This window comes from Drosophila sulfurigaster, chromosome 2L, assembly GCF_023558435.1.
Source record: "Drosophila sulfurigaster albostrigata strain 15112-1811.04 chromosome 2L, ASM2355843v2, whole genome shotgun sequence".
NCBI classification, from domain to species: Eukaryota; Metazoa; Arthropoda; class Insecta; order Diptera; family Drosophilidae; genus Drosophila; species Drosophila sulfurigaster.
Window position 1 is genome coordinate 27,749,042 of NC_084881.1, and position 18,616 is coordinate 27,767,657.

Sequence of the window (18,616 nt, forward strand, 5' to 3'; positions counted from 1 at the left end):
AGCACACCGCACCTCGCTGCTTTGGATTTCGTGGCGCAGACAAATTCTGTTTGCCCAAGTGTAATTTCTTAAGTAAAAGGTAAACACTTTTAGCGGCTACGTTTGCCGCAGCCTCAACTGTAAATGTAGCTGCCAAAGCTGCCAACTTGAGCGCAATGCAAATGACAGTGGTTGGCAGTTCCCTTTCTTCTTTCCCTCCCTCTTCAAGTGGCAACAGCTAAGCCACATCACTTGCAGCCTACGCTTTCTTCTTCTTCTGCCAACAACAACAACAACTCTCTCACACACTCAGAGTTGCCAAGTGTATTTGCAGTTCAATTTGTGCTCTGCAACGGAAATGGCAAATAAAAAGAACACATTTTTGCAGATTTACAGATTTTGCCCAGCGCCAAGCGAACTTCGAGAACTGCGAATGCGAAATGTGAAATGCGAATCACATTACAAGAATGCATTTGTGTGTGTGCACGTGTTTGTGTGTGTGTGTGGCGGGGGCTCTTAACCGCACATTGTATGCCAAAATGTGTCGTAATGTGCAATCCCATCGATAGCCATAACACGTAACACGCAATACTCGGCGTATACGTAATACGCAAACATTAATGTTGCCTCTTTTCGCGCTCTCTCTCTCTCTCTCACTCTTTCTTTGTACTTTTGGCAACTTGTGAAATATAAACTTTAAGGCAGCTGCTGAAACGAATAACGATTACGATTGTGAAGGCAATTGTGGCACTAAAACTACGCAATGAATACATCATGTGGTAAAGCAGATTGACACTAAATGAAGACTCGGAGAATTACAACAGTGTAGAGTAAGAAGAGGTGGTTAAAATTTGACTTTTAAGCGGACTTCTCATTACACTAAATGAAGAGACAGATGGTTGTATCGGAGTAGATTAAGAAGAGCTACAAATTGCTTGAGATTTAAGTAAAATTGTCAAATGATTTTCGCAATCTTAAATAATGATATTCCATAAAAATCATTTTCAAATCGTTTTACATTAATCAATTAATACTTGATTTGCATATTAAAGTCGCACTTTAAATAAATAAGTCACTTTGAACTCTTTATATCTGATTTCTAAATACCATATTAAACTATTGAAAAATCTGTCTTGCTTTATAAAAATATTTGTTAGCATTCGCCAAACAATTTTGTAACAATTATTTACATTTTATTCTCAAACTTTTCATATTATTAAAAATGTAAATATCTTAATTTTGATTTTAAGTCAAAGTCTCTTTTTCAAAAGTATTCCTCATATTGTTGCAAATATTTGTGCCATATAAATAGTAAACAAGATTTATTTAAATACGCTTAATATAATATTTAAATAAATACGCCGTGTTGTATTCACTTTAATATGTGTGGCTGCAAGTCGTTGTAAATTTCATGACAATCTCTACTAATTTATTCAGTTTCTGCAGGTGTCTCTTTCTTTCCGAGCTATTTATGCTCTGATCAAAAATGTTTACATTGTAAGCTGAACTGCAAACAGCAACGATGACAACAACAACAACAGCAATAAGAGAGACAGAGCGAAAGAGATTTTCGAGACTCGTACTCATGCATAGAGGTTTATTTTGTGTGCCTTACTTAAATATACAACATTCAATGAATTTTCAATTAACTTTGATTGGCACTTTTGCTTACACACTTCACTGGCTATCTGTCTGTCTGTCTGTCTGGCTGTCTGACTGTCTAGATGGTTGGATGGCAGACAGAGTCTCAATAAATGGCCTGGCTGTGGTTCTCGATTCTCCATTTGGGACATGTTTCAAATGATAGACTTTTGCACTTGGGACTTTATGCTAAAATCGAATGAGCAGACGGAAGCCATGCAACAACAATAACAACAACAACAACTCTTGAGGAAATTTAAACAGGCCAAAAACAACAATTTTGGATTTATTATTTCAGCTGGTGAATCAACAGCAACATGACAAGCCAAACGCAAGTCAAGTCAACAAACAAACACACACAGAGAGTGAAAGAGACAGAAAGAGAGAGAGAGAGCGACGTCTGGCAACAAAAATGTTGCAATAAATCAGATTACATATCAAAAATTAATACGACAATATCAGGTAACAGCATCAGGCAAATAATGACTTTTCTCGTCATGGCAGACGATGCAAAGTGCAAATTGCACACAAACTATTTACAATGTAAGCAGTTTAATGAATTTTACATTATTTCAAGGAAATGCCTCAACATACCCTGCTGTGAATAAGGAGTGTTGATTGGGAGTTTTCGTTGATTTAATTCGCATTATTGTGGAAGTGAATTTACATATGGCAAGCAGAATAATTCTTCAGCTCTGAGTATTGATGAAATTCTCACAACGATGAGCAAGCAGTTTAAATGAGCAAGCAGATCACATGAGCAAGCAGTTCACATGAGCAAGCAGATCACATGAGCAGTCAGTTCGCGTGAGCAAGCAGTTAAAATGAACAGGCATCTATGCACTTAGGACCAGCAGTCCACTTATCTTGGCATTAATACATTTTTTAAAAGTTAATATATCATCGAAGTTTTGATCGCATTCTAAAATAAACAGATTGAACATCAATGTTGCATACCAAAAATTTGCATAGTTGGCGCCACTTTTGAGAAATCAGCTGTTAAAGTAAGCTGTTCGTTAACAGGCTTCAGCTTCATTTGAATTAAGTGAGTGAGGATCAGCCTGCTGTAGAGAGGACTAGAGAAAGACAGTCGTTAACTAAGAAGCGAAGACGATTGCTACTTGAATGAACAGACAGTTTAAAGTCGGATAGTCAACAACCAAAAGAAGTTTTAATGTAATTTAATTTAAAATTTATATAAAGTTGGGGTAATCTTTGTAATCCTTTCGGTTGAGCCCCGAAATGTAATGTTAGTTCAATAGATAACCCTTGATTATTTAATGTATTAAAAAATTGAGAATATGTGTAAAGTACAGTTTGATTAACATAAATACTATTTAATAAATAAAAAAACCTTCCGGCAACTGATTTTTCTGCTCCTTCTGTTATACCTTTAACGACTGATGAGTGATGTTCAAAGTTTCAGAACTACTTCTGTACTGATGATCTACTAATGACGGCTGATGATATCGACAGCTAATGCCGAAACCGATTGGGTCTACCGACTAGCCTCCACCTCTGTTTCATACATATATACCATATTTGATGTCTTTACTTATTACTTCACATTCGATTGATTTATTTGCATATTAATCTTGGATAATTGAGGTTGTAATGTTCAGAGAATAGCACAATTGAAGCCCAACTATTATGATTTAATCTGCTTAAGATCAACGCACAAAAGCACGAATGCAGCCTTGATGCCATTTTGCAGTCACTCGAATTTTTTACGCTTCAAGTTCACAGCGCATGCAATAAAAAAGCACGCACACGAATGCCAACAATCAAAATGCAAAGCTGTTAATAGAAAAACATATATACATATATATAAGTATGGGAAGGGAAACTGATGATGGGGAGCAAGCAAAAAGCAGGACGCAAACGGCGGGCACAAAGCGACAACAACAACAACAAGAGAGAGAGAGAGAATCGGGGCAAAAAGGCTTATTAAAAGCGCATAAAAGAAAACGGCACGTTTACAAAGCAGACGCATAGAGGCCAAAACAAACTAGTACACACACTCACACACCTACACACATAACTACATGGTCACACATATGACCCTTAATACCCTCTCTCCCCTCCCCGCACTTTAAGCCCCACAGCCACAGCTTGCATGAAGCACTCGGGCGCATAAATCCGCGCTAAATGAGTTTAACACTTGGCTTAATAGTTTGGTTTTATGAAAAGCACAAAAAAACACAAAAACAAGAAGCAAAAGAGAACGAGAACGAGAATGGGAACGAGAACAACAAAAATATGGAAAGCGAGTGAGTGAGTGAGAAAAAGAAAACGAGAATGTTGAGCGAAACGTCATGGGAAAAAATGTTCCATAGCATACTTTTATGCGCAATAGAAAACTTGCAAATCGCTTTTTGTTTTCATTGCAGGCACAACTGCAAGAGGGAGAGAGAAAGAGTGAGAGGGAGCGACAGAGAGAGAGAGAGAGAGAGAGAGGCAGGCAGTCGAACGAAGCCTTTGAGCATTTAGCTTGGCTTAGTTTGTGTGCAGTTTTGTTTTTATTTCTATTAGCAAACCAGTTGGCCGACTGGCTAAATGAAAAACTGCAGAGAGAGAGAGAGTGCTGGGAAATGCCACAGCAGCAGCAGCAGCATCGATGTGGGAAATGGCAAAAGAGGTGGACGGGGGAAAATGTTTTTCAATGAACGAGGCACAAATTTGCTGCGGCCAAGGCAAATCGCTGTTAGTTAAATGTTACAACAGCAGCAAACTCATTTTAAATATTAAGTTTCAGCAAACATTCTTATAGGTGTGATACATGCATGTCTGTGAGTGTGTGTGTGCAGCATGTGGCATGCAGCAGTTAATATTTTACAAGCATTTTACTTTCAACATAATTACAGGTGGAAGAAAACCTTCAGCTACCCGCTTCCACTTTGAAAAACTATTTGCGCATAGACGTACATACACATACACACAAGCAAGAAGACACACACACACACACACACATACATTATTTAGTATAGCACTTGGACAACATTAATGTGTATAGCTGTTGCTGTTGCTGTTGCTGCTGTTGAGTGCTGTGGCTACTAGACCAAAAAGCGGATGCACCTCACGAGCACACAAAACACAGACACAGACAGCAGCAGCAGCAGGCACTAACACTAGCTCACTCTCTCACACACACACACTCTCTCTCTCTCTCTAACACTCTCTCTAGATAGTCAGCAGCTTGCGGCACCTGCTGTGCATATTTTTCAGCTAATACATATATAATTTTTCACCGCTTTTACACATTTTTTCCCTCACGCTATTTTATTGCTAGTATGTGTGTGTATTTATGTGTGTGTGTGTGCGCTCAGCGTGTGTTTGTTTTTAATATTGTTTGCCTTAGCTACTTTATGGCTAAGTGCAGCTGCAATACGCATTCTTAAACACAGCGAAACAGAACAACTTACCACCAACAACCAACCGATGACAGCGTGCAAAATGTTCATTGTTTTTCTTAAGGCTTACTTCCTTTCTCCCTCTGACTCCCTCTTTCACTTTTTCGCGTTGCACTTTTTCTTCGTGGCTATCACAAATATTATTCATACAAAGAGCGCAAGCAAAGCTTTCTTTCTTCGTTTTTTTCGCCAGCCAGCCAGCCATAAAGCAGCTTATGCAGCTGAAAACATAAAACTCTTATAAATGTCCGCAAATATTATAAAGTATTATGCACATGGCATATGAATTAAGTTGCATTTCCTATTGCAAATAACTAAATGCTTTGTAAAGGAATAGCCTTGAAATATATTTTTGTATAACAAAAGTAGAATAAAAGGTCAGATTTAAGTTATTTTCTATAACTAGATAAAACTAAAATCAAAACTCTTCTTGCATTTATTGTTGACCCTTTGCATTTAGATATTAAATTATTCAACATATCGTATCGAATGTCATTTTCTAGTATAGAGAATTGCTTCACTCTAGATAAATGTCGCTGCAAAGTTTTCATTGACTTTGTATTCTCGCAAGTGAAAAAGCACCATAAAGTTTACCAGCTGCCGCAAGGCATTAAAAATTCAACAACAACAAAATGCAACAGCACATGAAAGCGGAAATTCTGCGATGCAATTGCGCTTCGATTTCTCAGATAAAGTAACTATTGCGCCTAATTTAATGAAACTTTAGAATTGACAAAATAAGAATGGAAACAAAATGCAATTCATATAGAGTACGGCTTTTAAAATATGTATATGAAAAAATGAGAAAGAAGACCTGTTAGAAATATTTTGAATACTCTACACAGAGAAGTATTTTAGCAATTTTTTCATTAACTCTAACTTCCTCATTCTGCAGATACAAGGTATGCAAAAATCAATTGCACTTCAACAACTAAAATAAGACTTTTAAAATATATAAACGAGAAGTAAAAAGAATGGCTACACAGAAGAGAATTATAGCAAGAGAGAACTAAATGATTCTTTGACACCACAAATTACGCTTTATAATAAATAGTAAAAATGTTGAAATGGAATTGTGAAATAAATACATTTTTTAAATACAAGAATTTGTTTTGCCTTTTGGAATTGTTAACTATATTTTTTATGTTCAAGAACTTCCTATATTCCTCCTATATTGTTACTTGGAACAACCCACAAAACATTTGACTTCTCTTCCTCTGTCTCTCAGCTCAACTTGTCTCCATTTTTTGCCAATGCGTGTTTATATTTGTCATGCGTGTGTGTGCGTGTGTGCGTGTATGTTAAATCTTAACAGCTAACAATTAAGTCGCATCATAACGAACGTTTTGCGTAAATTTAAAAACTTTTTAATGCCACACACTTGCGGGCTTTTTGAACTTCGCTTCACTGCCAGAGATAAGCGGCTTCAAAAGTTTCTCCATATACAAACTACGACCACGAATGCGAATACGAATGCGAATACGAATACGAACTGCAATAACTACAACCATAAATGGGGAAAGGGCAAAGCGAAGCAACCAAACTACAGATGCAATTAATTTCTGGCCAACATTTTGTGGCCCATCCAGCTTGACTCCTGCTCGGCTGTAATCGGCGAGAACTGAAGACCATAAAACGTGCCTGACTGCTATCATTATGGCTCATCTTATGCCATTTAAATAATCACAACTTAACTGGCCAACTAACCAACTAAACACACTCAGCAAACCGAGAGCTGATCATTGCATGCCACTCAGTTGTGCAGTTTAGTCTTTGCCGCCAGCTCTTTGCAGGCAGCTCTCATAAACATTTTGCAAAATTATATTTATTCAACTTGATATTAAACTCTTCTTTATCTGCTGCCTTCGGCTGCAAATTCGTCTCGCTTGCTAATAGTTAATTGTTGTTCGCATGATCTTGCTCTATCTTAATCACTTTATTATTTGCAGGCAACCAAACAACACAGAACTGAATTGCCAGCAATAATAAGTAATGATCCGCTAGCTGAAGGCATTACGTATACGACCTGGGCAACAGCTGTACTTATGACTATTTATCATGTGAAAGCCTCAATGGTTAAAGGTTGAAATACAAACGATTTCACTACAAAGTTTTTTGATGAGCAGAACTTGTACTGTGAACTTATTACGTATACGCCTAGTAATATGAGAGTCGAATACAATTTAAACAATTTTATGTATATGTACATTAATGAAAGCTCGTCAAATTAAGTATACGTTGTGGTGTACATAAGATATATTAACATTATAGTGAGCATGAATTGGCTGCATCAACTTTTCACTTTGATATATCAAGTATACGTCTAGTTGTTGCCTTTTGTTGCCTTTTATTTCCTCTGTTGAATAAACTAAATTGCTACTGAGTTATTTATAACACTGAACAAATAATAGTGGCTGTCTAAACTGGCAGCATAAAGGCTTTTAAAATATATAAAAAAGAAGAAAAAAGAATTGCTAACAACATTGTTAATATTTAGAAATTAGTTAAACGAAAAAACTCACATATTTGTCTTCTTTTCTTCTGCTAAGAAACTAAAATTACTTGCACTTCAAGAACTAAAATTACACTTTTTAAAAATTATAGTAAAAATATGGAAAAGAGAATTATAAAAAAATATTTTCATATACAAGAATTTGTCTCCCATATTTTGTCTGGTGAATAAACTCAGATTTATTTATAAAACTGAACTATCTGGAGTGGCTCTTAAAATATATAAAAGAAGAAGAAAAGAGAATTCCTAATATTTTTAACACTCCACAATCTACACAGAAGATAGTTGTAATAATTCGTTCACAAATTTATCTTTTCTTCTTCTGCCAAGAAATTGAAATGTAATGTTCTTCAACAACAAGAATTACACTTTATAAAAATTATAGTAAAAATATAGAAAAGAATATTGTAGAAGAATTTGTCTGCCATATTTTGTCTGTTGAATAAACTAAAATGCTGCAGATTTATTTATAAAACTGAACAAATAGTAGCAGCTGTCTGGACTGGACTTTCACATGGCATTTCGAATGGAAACTGGCAAATCTCTTGGGGTAATAGGATCTTTGAAAAAAGAACCTTGCTGTAGAGCGTATTTGCTATTCAGTTCACGCATTCTTTTCACGCGATTGTTTTTTACAAAACTCTGTGCAATATTTTAATACCAAATTGACAGGTCCACAACAAAAGTGTTGCACGGAAAGCGCGAGGCCGCAGTTTTATGCGGTTGTTATTGTTGCTTTTGCTCGTTGTTGATGTATTTGTTTCGCTAGATGTCAAACGAGAGATGCGACGCTGCTGTTGCTGCTGTTGGCTGTTGCCAATTAATCACGCAGCTTGCCCCAATAGATTTAAATTGTCACATCGTTTATCAAGCGAAACAACAAACGTGGCAAGTGGCAACTGCTAGTTGCAAAAAAAAAAACTGGTCACAAAGAATATTAAATATTTAATAATTATTCGCGTGAGTGCGTAAAAAATAGTTTTGTAATTAGACAGGTCGATGGAAAGCAAACAAATTGTCGAGTTGAGCTAATAACGCGATAAACTTTCAAACAGTAAATTATTGATAATCCGCTTAAAAGCAGTTTGCGAAAAAGTGCTGGCAAATACCATTAATAAAATGTACGAGTAGTCAACTAATCGCAGCAAATTCAATAGCTATTAATGCGAGTATAAAATAATAATATAATTTATGCGACTGACCGAAGTGCAAACGAGCAAAAGCAAACCGATGCGAAGCACAGTACAGAACAAGAGAAATGTATTCGAAATGCGAATGCAAACAAAATGCCAGAGAGAAACCGAGAAAAAGCAAAGCGAGCTAAGCTTCGGTCCAGAGAAAATGTGTACTAGAAATTAAAAGATAAAATAGCAATTAGTGAATCTTATCTGAAGAGGAGAGTTTTCTATCTTCTATCTTCGCTCTAAGCGCTGCTGTTTGCTAATTGAAAAACAAACTACATTTGCGGCAATTTATGCCAGAGACACGTTCGCAGCTTACTCGAAGAGCTTAGCAAACTGCCATAAAAATATTTATTGTATTTAAATTATGAATATGAATTCGAATACGATGCTTGGCAGCTCTTCGAGTGTGTATGTGTGTGTCATGCCAACAGGCCAAACAAGGCATTGCAATCAGCAACAAGAAGTGTTAAGCAAGCATTATGTTTGACACTATCGGCTGTTGCCACGCCCACTACTCCCACACACACAGCGGAAACGGAAGTGTGCCACAAAAGCAAGCTGCATTTTAGCCTCTTCCTTTGATATGTTCAGAATATTGTACAACAGTTTTCTCTCTCGCTCTTTCTCCCTCTCTTTGAATGCAAATAAAACCCCACAGCTCAGATGAATACACTCACATGCACTCACAATCACACACACTAGCGCGCACATTTATTTATATTTCTAAACAATTTTTCCTTTCTTATTTTATTTGAACACGCCTGGTAAATATTTCAATATACTCGTATTTGCATCATGAAGCTGGAATAGAAAATGAAAATATTTTCCAGGCTACAATGAATTCGAAATGCTCTGAGTTGAAAGGATTCATTTTGAAGAAATTGAACATAAATAGAAGCGAATTTAAAGCTCTCTAGAATATGAATTTACTTCTAATTTAAATCGTAACTAAAGGCAACTCTAATTGTGAATTACAACTGCATAAAATTATGCATTCTCTCGGCATTTCTTTTAACTTTTATTTGCGTCATGAAGCTGGAGTGGAAAATTGAAATGTTTTCGATAACAAGTTTAAGAGAATTAATTCAGAGAAAATTAGTTCTGGATAGAAACAAATTTAAAGCTGACTAGAGTATTCATATACTTGTAATTTAAATCTCAACTAAGCTCAACTCTAATTGTAAAGTAAAACTTCCTAAATAATAAAAAATGTAAGAAATTGAATCTAAATAGAAGCGAATTTAAAGCTGTCTAGAATACTAATTTATTTGTACTCTAATTATAAATTGAAACTGCCTAAAACAATGCATTATTTTGCCTTCCATTAGCATCTGTTATTCCCCAACTTAACTCTCATTATAAGCACAAATTTAAATAGCATAAAGTAGCTGACTTACCCAAGATTATAGTGTACACTTTGACAGCTTCTAGTTAGATTTCTTGGTCCGTTGGCTTCCTCTGCAGTTGCTGCATGCGTTTGCTATCTATTGACTTCCACATGATACCCTTTTGCGTTGCATTGAAAAGCAGCTAAAACGAATGCAGCGAGAAACGAAGTTATGCAATGTGTCAGCAGCAAAATGGAGAATCGAGAATGGAGAATGGAGACAGCACGTAAACTGAAATCAACTTACCGAAGGATGCGAGTATTTGCCTGAGCCAGAGCGAAGCAATTGCATGCGGCATACGTGGCGTATGCGCAATTAATTACATAGTTATTAATGTGAGGCGAGCGAAACAAACAAAAACAAGTTGTCCACTCGGTTGGGTCCATCATTTTAAGTGGCCATATTGCAACATGATTACGACTTAAGCTGCAAAAGACAGACAGATAATGGTCAAGAGAGCGAAGAGAAGAGAAGTGAAGCGAAGTGGACTGAAATATTGAAATGAATCGCGAAATATGTGCAATAAAAATGTTTTAAATAAACGACACTCGACTTTACGGAAAGCACTTGGCATAAATGTTTTGCGCACACAACGAAAACCGAGTCGACTGAAATGGAGGCTGATGGGGTCACAGCAGGCTTTCAGAAAAAGGATGATAAATGAGCATAAGAGTTAAATGCCAGCGCAATTGAAGGCGGCAACATGGAAACAGAGAGTGAAACAGAGATGGAGATGGAGACGGAGACGAAGAGAGTTGCATATGCCAAACGAGCGTCATTAAAGCTGTTTTATGGTCAACAAAAGCAGCTCAAATAAAAGCTCAAAGCGAGACTCCGACTCCGATTGCGACTGCGACATGCTTAATTGAGCCAACCATCGACCATCGACCATTGCAGCATTGAGCTGAAGCTGAAGCTGAAGCTGCCTTCGTCGTCTTCGTAGCGAGTAATTGACATTTTAAATGCGAGCATTTGCTCGCTCACATGGCGTATGATTGATGTGAACTCAGCTCGACACAGCAGCAGCATATGGTCGTCGTCGTCCCTCGTCTCTTCTTCTGCAACGTTCTCTCAGCTAAGCAGCTTACAGCTGGCAGTATGCATAAGTAGCTCAAATTAAATTTGGTAAGCGCAACAAGCGTTGCCCCATATAAAGTACATTCTCAAGGAAGAGAACTGTGTCTCCCTCTCTCTCTTCTCTCTCTCTTTGGGGGCAACGCATGTTTATGAAAAATTACTTAAGCTGCAGCAACATGAAAATGAATTTTTCAACAGCGCTCAGTCTGCGTCTGACCTGCTGTCTTAAGCTGTCTTAAGCAGCCAGGATAACAAACAAAATACACACACACACTCGCTCCTCTTTTCCCCTTCCCTCTCTCACTCACCCATTCTCTCTCTCTTGTCGTGTCACGCGTAAACGGAGAGCGTGGCAGCCTCTGCAGGAATCGCAGCCACAACAGAAGCTAATAAATAATTGTCTGGTTAGCAAAAGACAAAGCATAGGCGCTGCCTCTACAAAAGGGACGAAGGACAGCAAAAGCGACTGCGACGGCGACGGGTTGAAAAATTCCCTCAGCAATGGCAACATAAATAAGCATATATAAATCATGCATGCCTTGCTTCTGCTTCTGCTCCTTCTACAGCTTCTCTGCTCGTCGTCTTACTTATGCCGCATAAATATATATGGCAACAGTCAGTGTTAGAAATTAACGTCTGTGGCCAAGCAGCCTGCAGAAGTCGTAGACACATAATTTATAGACAAGCACCCAAAAGGGCTCTACTTTAGCCGAGTGTAGTTAATCTCATTAAAAACAACACTGCTTGCGAGATTATTGTGAGCTTTTGAGTTGCAGTAAACTATCGTTAAACTAGGGAATATCAAAGTTGGACACATTAAAAAGGAAATTACTATTTATGCTATGAATTGAGTTCATATGTCCCTGCATTCATTAAAAGGTGCTTAATGTAATGCACTCATAGCATTGTGAAAGTTATTGATTGTAAATATTACCTCGAAAACTATGATTATTATATGAAATTGAAGAGAAATTGAAATTAAATGGTGAAGAGTAGCACTCTACTTTCAAAACTTAAAAAAATTATTGAAATTGATTTTTAAGATCACTGTAAGACTATTTTAATTAAGGTAATATAAAAATGTTATTGACTATTGCGATCATTTTTAAACATAGAATAAATCATTAAAGGGTTATTGAATTTGTAAGCAAAGAGTACTGAAGTTTCTCTTAATGTTTGTCAATGTTTTTATCCTATGTCAATTGAATTCAATCAAATGAACATAATATGAAGTTTTCAAAATACAATTACTTCATCCTAATGACACAATTGTAACAGGCTGTCAGAGCTGTATACATAATAGTATGGCAATCTAGCTATATAACATGAAAATAGCTATAACAACAGTAGAATATAGTACTGTTAAAACATATGTAATACGATGATAAACAAAGCATCGAGTAGTCTATGTTCACACTATGTTAATTTTCCTCTTTAAAATGCTATGTGGAATCATTGGAAATGAAATGGAATATTTAAAATTAAAGAATATAATGAAATTTAAAGAAAATAATGTCTCTCACTTTATGTTAATGTTGTTAAAGTTTTTAGATATCAATTAAATTGAATATTAAATATTAAAAGAGAGAATATTGCATATTAAAGTGTGTGTTGTCTTTTTGTTACTTTAAATGCATTTAAATCTATCAAGTATTATAAAAAATGAAATGTCAGCTACTCCACCTTAATGGTAACATATTAATATTTAAAAACTAGTAATATTATTTGCTAAAGTTCCACCCATTAATAAATGATATCTTAACCACCATCAGATTACTAAGATCTTAATGCCATAATAACTTTATCACAGCCAAACATAGTTGAAATGTAAACAAAAGATTACTGCATAAAATGGCTGCTTTAGTAGTTAAATTGGTTATAGGAATGCCTTCATTAATAATTGAGTAGAGTTGGCGTTGTGCGCAAACATTTAATGCCCAGTGTATTATTTGGCATAGCAACTTTTAATTAATTCCAAACCATTTAACTGTAAACAAAGACAGCATAAAACGTGCCCACTTAAACGGGACAGACTTATCTAATATTTTACAAGCCATTTGAAAATGATATGCCAAGTTCCCAGCACTTTAAATGACTTTAAGAGAGACGCCCACTCAAATAATTAGCGCCAATTGTTGGTCGTAACTCAAGTCAGAAAAGGGTTAATTAAGCAATGCGATTCATAAGCAAAGCAAATAAAAACTGCTGTTGATTACCTTCTAGATTATTCATGGACACTCTTTAGTTTTTATTGGCATTTTCACTTTCGTTTCGTATTAAAGCACAAACTAACACTTAAAGTTGGGCCACACACAAATTGAGCAGCTTAATTGAGCCGCAAATCTCGGCCCACATAAAGTACTCTCTCTCTCTCTTGTTGTTGTTGTCGGGTGACTGGCCCCGAAGCGATTTATAACTAAACAGTAACAATACTTAATTAGATACTTTATCCGGGCATTAACCGTAACACCTATGAGAACACAGCGCAGTGGCCAAGAAGTTATGGCAGCTCAGGCTCAGTCTCTTCCTCTCTCCCTCTGTGTGTTTTTAGCAAATTAGGTTAGCCAACTAATAGATATACACACACACACACAACAACACACTCATTTTGGTAAGAGTACTTGGGGCAGCAAGCACAACTACAACTTCATTAGCTAATTCAATGCGGCCGTTACGTGAGGCGATGTTCAACCAGCACCGCGTATGCCAATAAACACAATTTTACGCTAATTGGGTAACAAATATAATTGCCAAGAGCAGCGCAATAAACCACACACAAACAACAGTCAATACACACACACAACACACAAACAACGGATGTGCAAGTGCATAAATATGAGAGAAATTGTAGTGAGCATTTTGGGGCAAGCTGCTAGACGAGTGTCTGCCTGTTGAACGGTTGAACGAGGCAACGAGGCAGCGAGGCAACCAATCAAATGCCATCGTGGCATCCATTTAGTGGGGATCAACCTCAACAGGTTCATTAGGTAAGTAGCTGGTAGCTCACGTCGCCACTGCATTCGTAGGTTCCCATTGTAATTAGCCCAAAGTGGAGAAGCGGCAAACGCTTATGCCCCATGCCGCATGCCCCATGTTACCTGCCACAACACAACGAACGCACGCTGTTTGCTGCCGCGTAATGAGTTTCTCAATTCATTATTAATTAAAGCCTAAACAAACTCCAATGCTAAATTATTTGCAATTCAACAGGCAAACAGCCGAAACAAGTTCCCTTCCCCCCTCCCTCTGTGGTCTTGCTGCAACTACAAAGCAAAGGGAAAAATTTGCGAGAAAACTCAAGCTGAAGCTCAAGTCAAACGTTTGCTGTTTGGTTTTTGTTTGCCTAATGCCTCGGCCTCAGCTCGATTTATTTGCATTTGCTTAATTGAAATAATTGTCCTTAATTTGTTTGTGCCTTCGAGCAGCAGTCCCCCGGCCCCTTTCCCACCTCCTCTCCCCACTCTTTTACTTCTTTCGAGTCTTTCGCAATTGATTGTCTGCGATTTGCGCCGCTAATGGCGTACAAATCAATTATTTGCAAGCACTTCTCGGTCTCGACTTCGACTTCTGCTGCTGCTTCTGCTGCTTTTACGCACAACACACAAAAAATTGATTAAAATTGATTTGCCACAACCGCTCAAAGAAAATGCGATGCGCAACACAACACACAATTCAAAAGATAGCAGACAATGCCACTGCATATTTAATTTTATTAAATTATTTGCGGTTTTTCTGCCTTTGCTATCGCTTATACACTTGAAATGCCTGTCTAAAATTAGCTAGAAACCTCAAAATAAAACATTCATATTGCAATTTATATTCAGCTCAAGACGAGCCGCAAAAATGCAAAGTAATTAGTTAATGATATTCATTTAACTAATTCCTTTCTAGACTACAAAAAGGGGTTTCAATGGATTTTTAATTCAAGCCGCAGACAGTCTAAGCAAAAGAAATAAGTTTAGAAATTGGATTTAGGGAAAGATTAGAAATATAGAAAATAAAGAAAAGTATGAAGTTCATATCTAAGAAAAGAAAGCCTCAAATAATCTATGCAAAATAAATAAGTAAAAGAAATTGAATTCACAAAAAAATTTGTAGCAGCAGAAGCTTATGTGAAAAAGTCGAAATTAAATAGAAAATTAATACAGCATCAAACGAAGATTTAAAACTAAGATTATGCTCTAAGAATTTGAACTATTTTGGAATGCATATTTTCAAAAGAAATGAGTCTATAAAATCGAATTTAAGAAACAGGTTTGCAACAGTTAAAGTTAAAATATAAAGGACAAAACCGAATAGAAAACAATCCATTTTTAATGACAGCAAAACAGTGCAGTACTAATGTAAAATATACCAAATGAACAAACAGAAAAATAAAAAAATATACTGAAGGCTATAATTGGTATATCGATATAGTATACCAAAAGAAGATATTTACTAAATTGAATCAAATTTGCTGAAGGCAAAAAACAAATTAAGATAATAATAAATTAAACATAGTTATGAAGATAAATTATCAGATTTATTCTATGATCCTATGATCTCTAACGATTTCCGAAATAATTCTACTTTAATTTGGGTTTCAACTATTTTATTATTATTTATTTATTTTATTTTTTATTATACTTCTATCATTCATGCTTGCTAGCTATTTTAAACTTTGTTCTCTTTATTTTAACCCATTATTCGAATTTATTTCATATTATGAAAAGCTTTTTGATATTTTTTACGAAAGAAATTCGCAAATCGCATAAGCTGAAATCCTCGTCGACCTGTTAAGCAGCATGTGTGCATTATTAGCTAATATGGCAAACACCAAAAATTCATTTGAATTGATGTCAATTCGAATATGGAATGCACCCTCACGCACATACACATTTAATGGCATCGCTTGCAATTCAGTAATATATTATATGGGATGTGATCTGTGAATTTACATCCATGAGCTAATGCGCAGACATCAAAGCTAAAAAGCAGCGAAACCAAACCGCTAAGCAGGCACCACATTCCGCACTCCGCACTCCTCTCACCGCTCACCACGCCACCGCAAAAAGAATAACACATCACGCATACGACATGTAAGCCGCATTATGAATATTTTGTTAGCTAAGCGCTCTTGACTGCGAATTTTGCCCCCCGCCCGCGCGTGTGCAAATATCAAATACTCATAATCAACATGCAGCGACAAAACATTGAAAACGCATTTCAGTTCATTTGATTTATGAATACAGCGCGACAATTGACATTGCGATTTTATTTTTTGGTGGTTTGTTTTGCCGGTTCTTTGCTTTTAGAGTAAATTGCAAGGGGAAGGGGGAATATATGTACACACAAGCTAATGCATCAATTATATCCCTTGGTGTTTTCGGTTTGTCGTGCATTAAAATGCAGCATGCAACATGCTGGCAACATTAGTACTTCAATAGAAATGAAAATGGAAATGGAAATGGAAATATAAATAGAAATAGAAATAACTCTCGCCCACTTTGCGGCTATTGCACTTTAATTGCTGAATATTATTATTATTATTGATTTTGCCCATGTGCGACGTTACACTAAATGCATTCAATTCCAATTGCAATGGCAATTTTTTTTTTCTCTTGCTGCTTTTTTGTTGGTTTTGCTAAACCGCAAATGCTTTTATACCCCAAGTAGCTTAATAGGAAATGCTAAACTAGTTATTATTAGTAGTTAGGGTATCTGCAAGTCGTACTTTGAATATGTTTCAACCACAAAATTGTCGAAAATGTTTTGGAACAGTCAACTTTATTGTGCGTAAGCCCGAAATTGCAAATGCAAATGCAAATGCCAATTGTTGAATCAGCCAAATCAGCGCAATTTAACGAAGCGAATTTTCAAGTTTATGGCAATTGATTTGGCGATTTGCATTGGGCTGCTTATTACCGCTATTAATGTTACCTAATGGGACCCTAGACTCGGTGTCAGCTAATTGAATGTTTTGCCAACGATTTTGTATGTGAAATATCTTTAAAACCGGGAAGGAAATAAAAAATACTAGTAAGAAAGATGCAGTCGAGTGTGCTCGGATGTGAGATACCCGCTACCGCATATTCATTTTAAAATATACCAAATTAATAAACCGCAAAGGTACTACAAATATACCAAAAGCTATGTTTGGTATATTGATAAAGTACTCTATATTGACAAAGTACCTATTGACGCTGATCAAGAATATATTTAAAGGGTCAGAGTTGCCTTCTTCCGCCTGTAACATAGATTTTCTGCAGACACAAAGTTATAATACCCTTCTACCCTTCTATGGGTAGCGGGTATAACAATTCGACACAATATTCGTAGTTTTTATCGGGCTTCAATACATGCCAAGTGAGCTGCATAATGGACTGCCATAGTCTTATCAATGCACTGCCATCGCCCCCAGAGTAGACCCAAACAGAGCAGCTGTCCGAACCGAAATGCCTAGCGTGCAAGTGTGTGTGAGTGTTGGTATGTGTGTGTGTGTGTGAGCTGGCAAGCAAGCAGCCAAGTATAAAATCGTAGCATACTTTTGGGCAGCACGAAAAATACTACGAAATAAATACGTTGCATTGCAAAAGCAACTTTCTGTTGTTATTGTTATTACATACATATATGCACTCTATATATATATATATACAAATATATATGTGTGTACAGCTTTACATTGTTGTAATTTCTTGGCTGTGCCGCATATTGCGCAATCAAAAAAAATACGAAACGAGGCAAAGCGCCGCAATCGTGAATTTTCAGGTGCGCCACAGCAGCAACCCCAAATAAAAACAACAACAAACATGCAAAATAAAATATAAAAAAGGGAAGGAGAAAAGGGAAACTTGTGTGCAGCATATTTACTTACCTACATAGTAAAGTATTCCCACGTATATATTTGTATAGAGTGCAAATGGAATGCGGCATCATTGCATTGCTTTATATTGTTTATATTTTGCCATTCACTTGTTGTCGCTGTTCATGCAATTGGTATTGTTTATTGTCGTCGTCGCTGGCTGCAAAATAAATTGATATATTTTATTGCAAAAGCTAATAAATAAAAAACGATGCAAAACAAATAAAACTGGTTATTTATTGTTGTCATGTTTAGACGCAGCCCATTGATGGACTTTTAAGCTGATAAAATGTATATTTTTATGTTCAAATGAATTATGCCAGCAAATGAAATATATTTCAAAATTTGTTCAACTATTTTTATAAATATTATTTGAATATCAAACTAATTTATGAGCTCTGAAATTACCTTTACGTATATTTGCATTTAATTTCACATTTTTCACCTCATTTCTGATTAGAAATTTTGTTGCTTACACATTGTAAAATCGAGTTGTGAATTTAATCAACACACACACACACGGGGCGTATGCTTAATGTGCTGGCTGCTAAGTCAAATGCAAATACGATTACGCAGCTGCTTCA

General features: G+C 36.3%; 1 long non-coding RNA gene across 1 annotated transcript; it reads right to left on the reverse strand.

Moving 5' to 3' along the window:
- Positions 1–10,073: 10,073 nt before the first annotated feature.
- LOC133835000 (uncharacterized) lies at positions 10,074–18,182 on the reverse strand. Its single transcript, XR_009893505.1, has 3 exons — positions 18,045–18,182; positions 10,361–10,540; positions 10,074–10,256 (listed from the first exon to the last, which is right to left on the reverse strand). It is a non-coding gene; the product is annotated as an uncharacterized LOC133835000 (long non-coding RNA).
- Between the last annotated feature and the right edge of the window lie 434 nt (positions 18,183–18,616).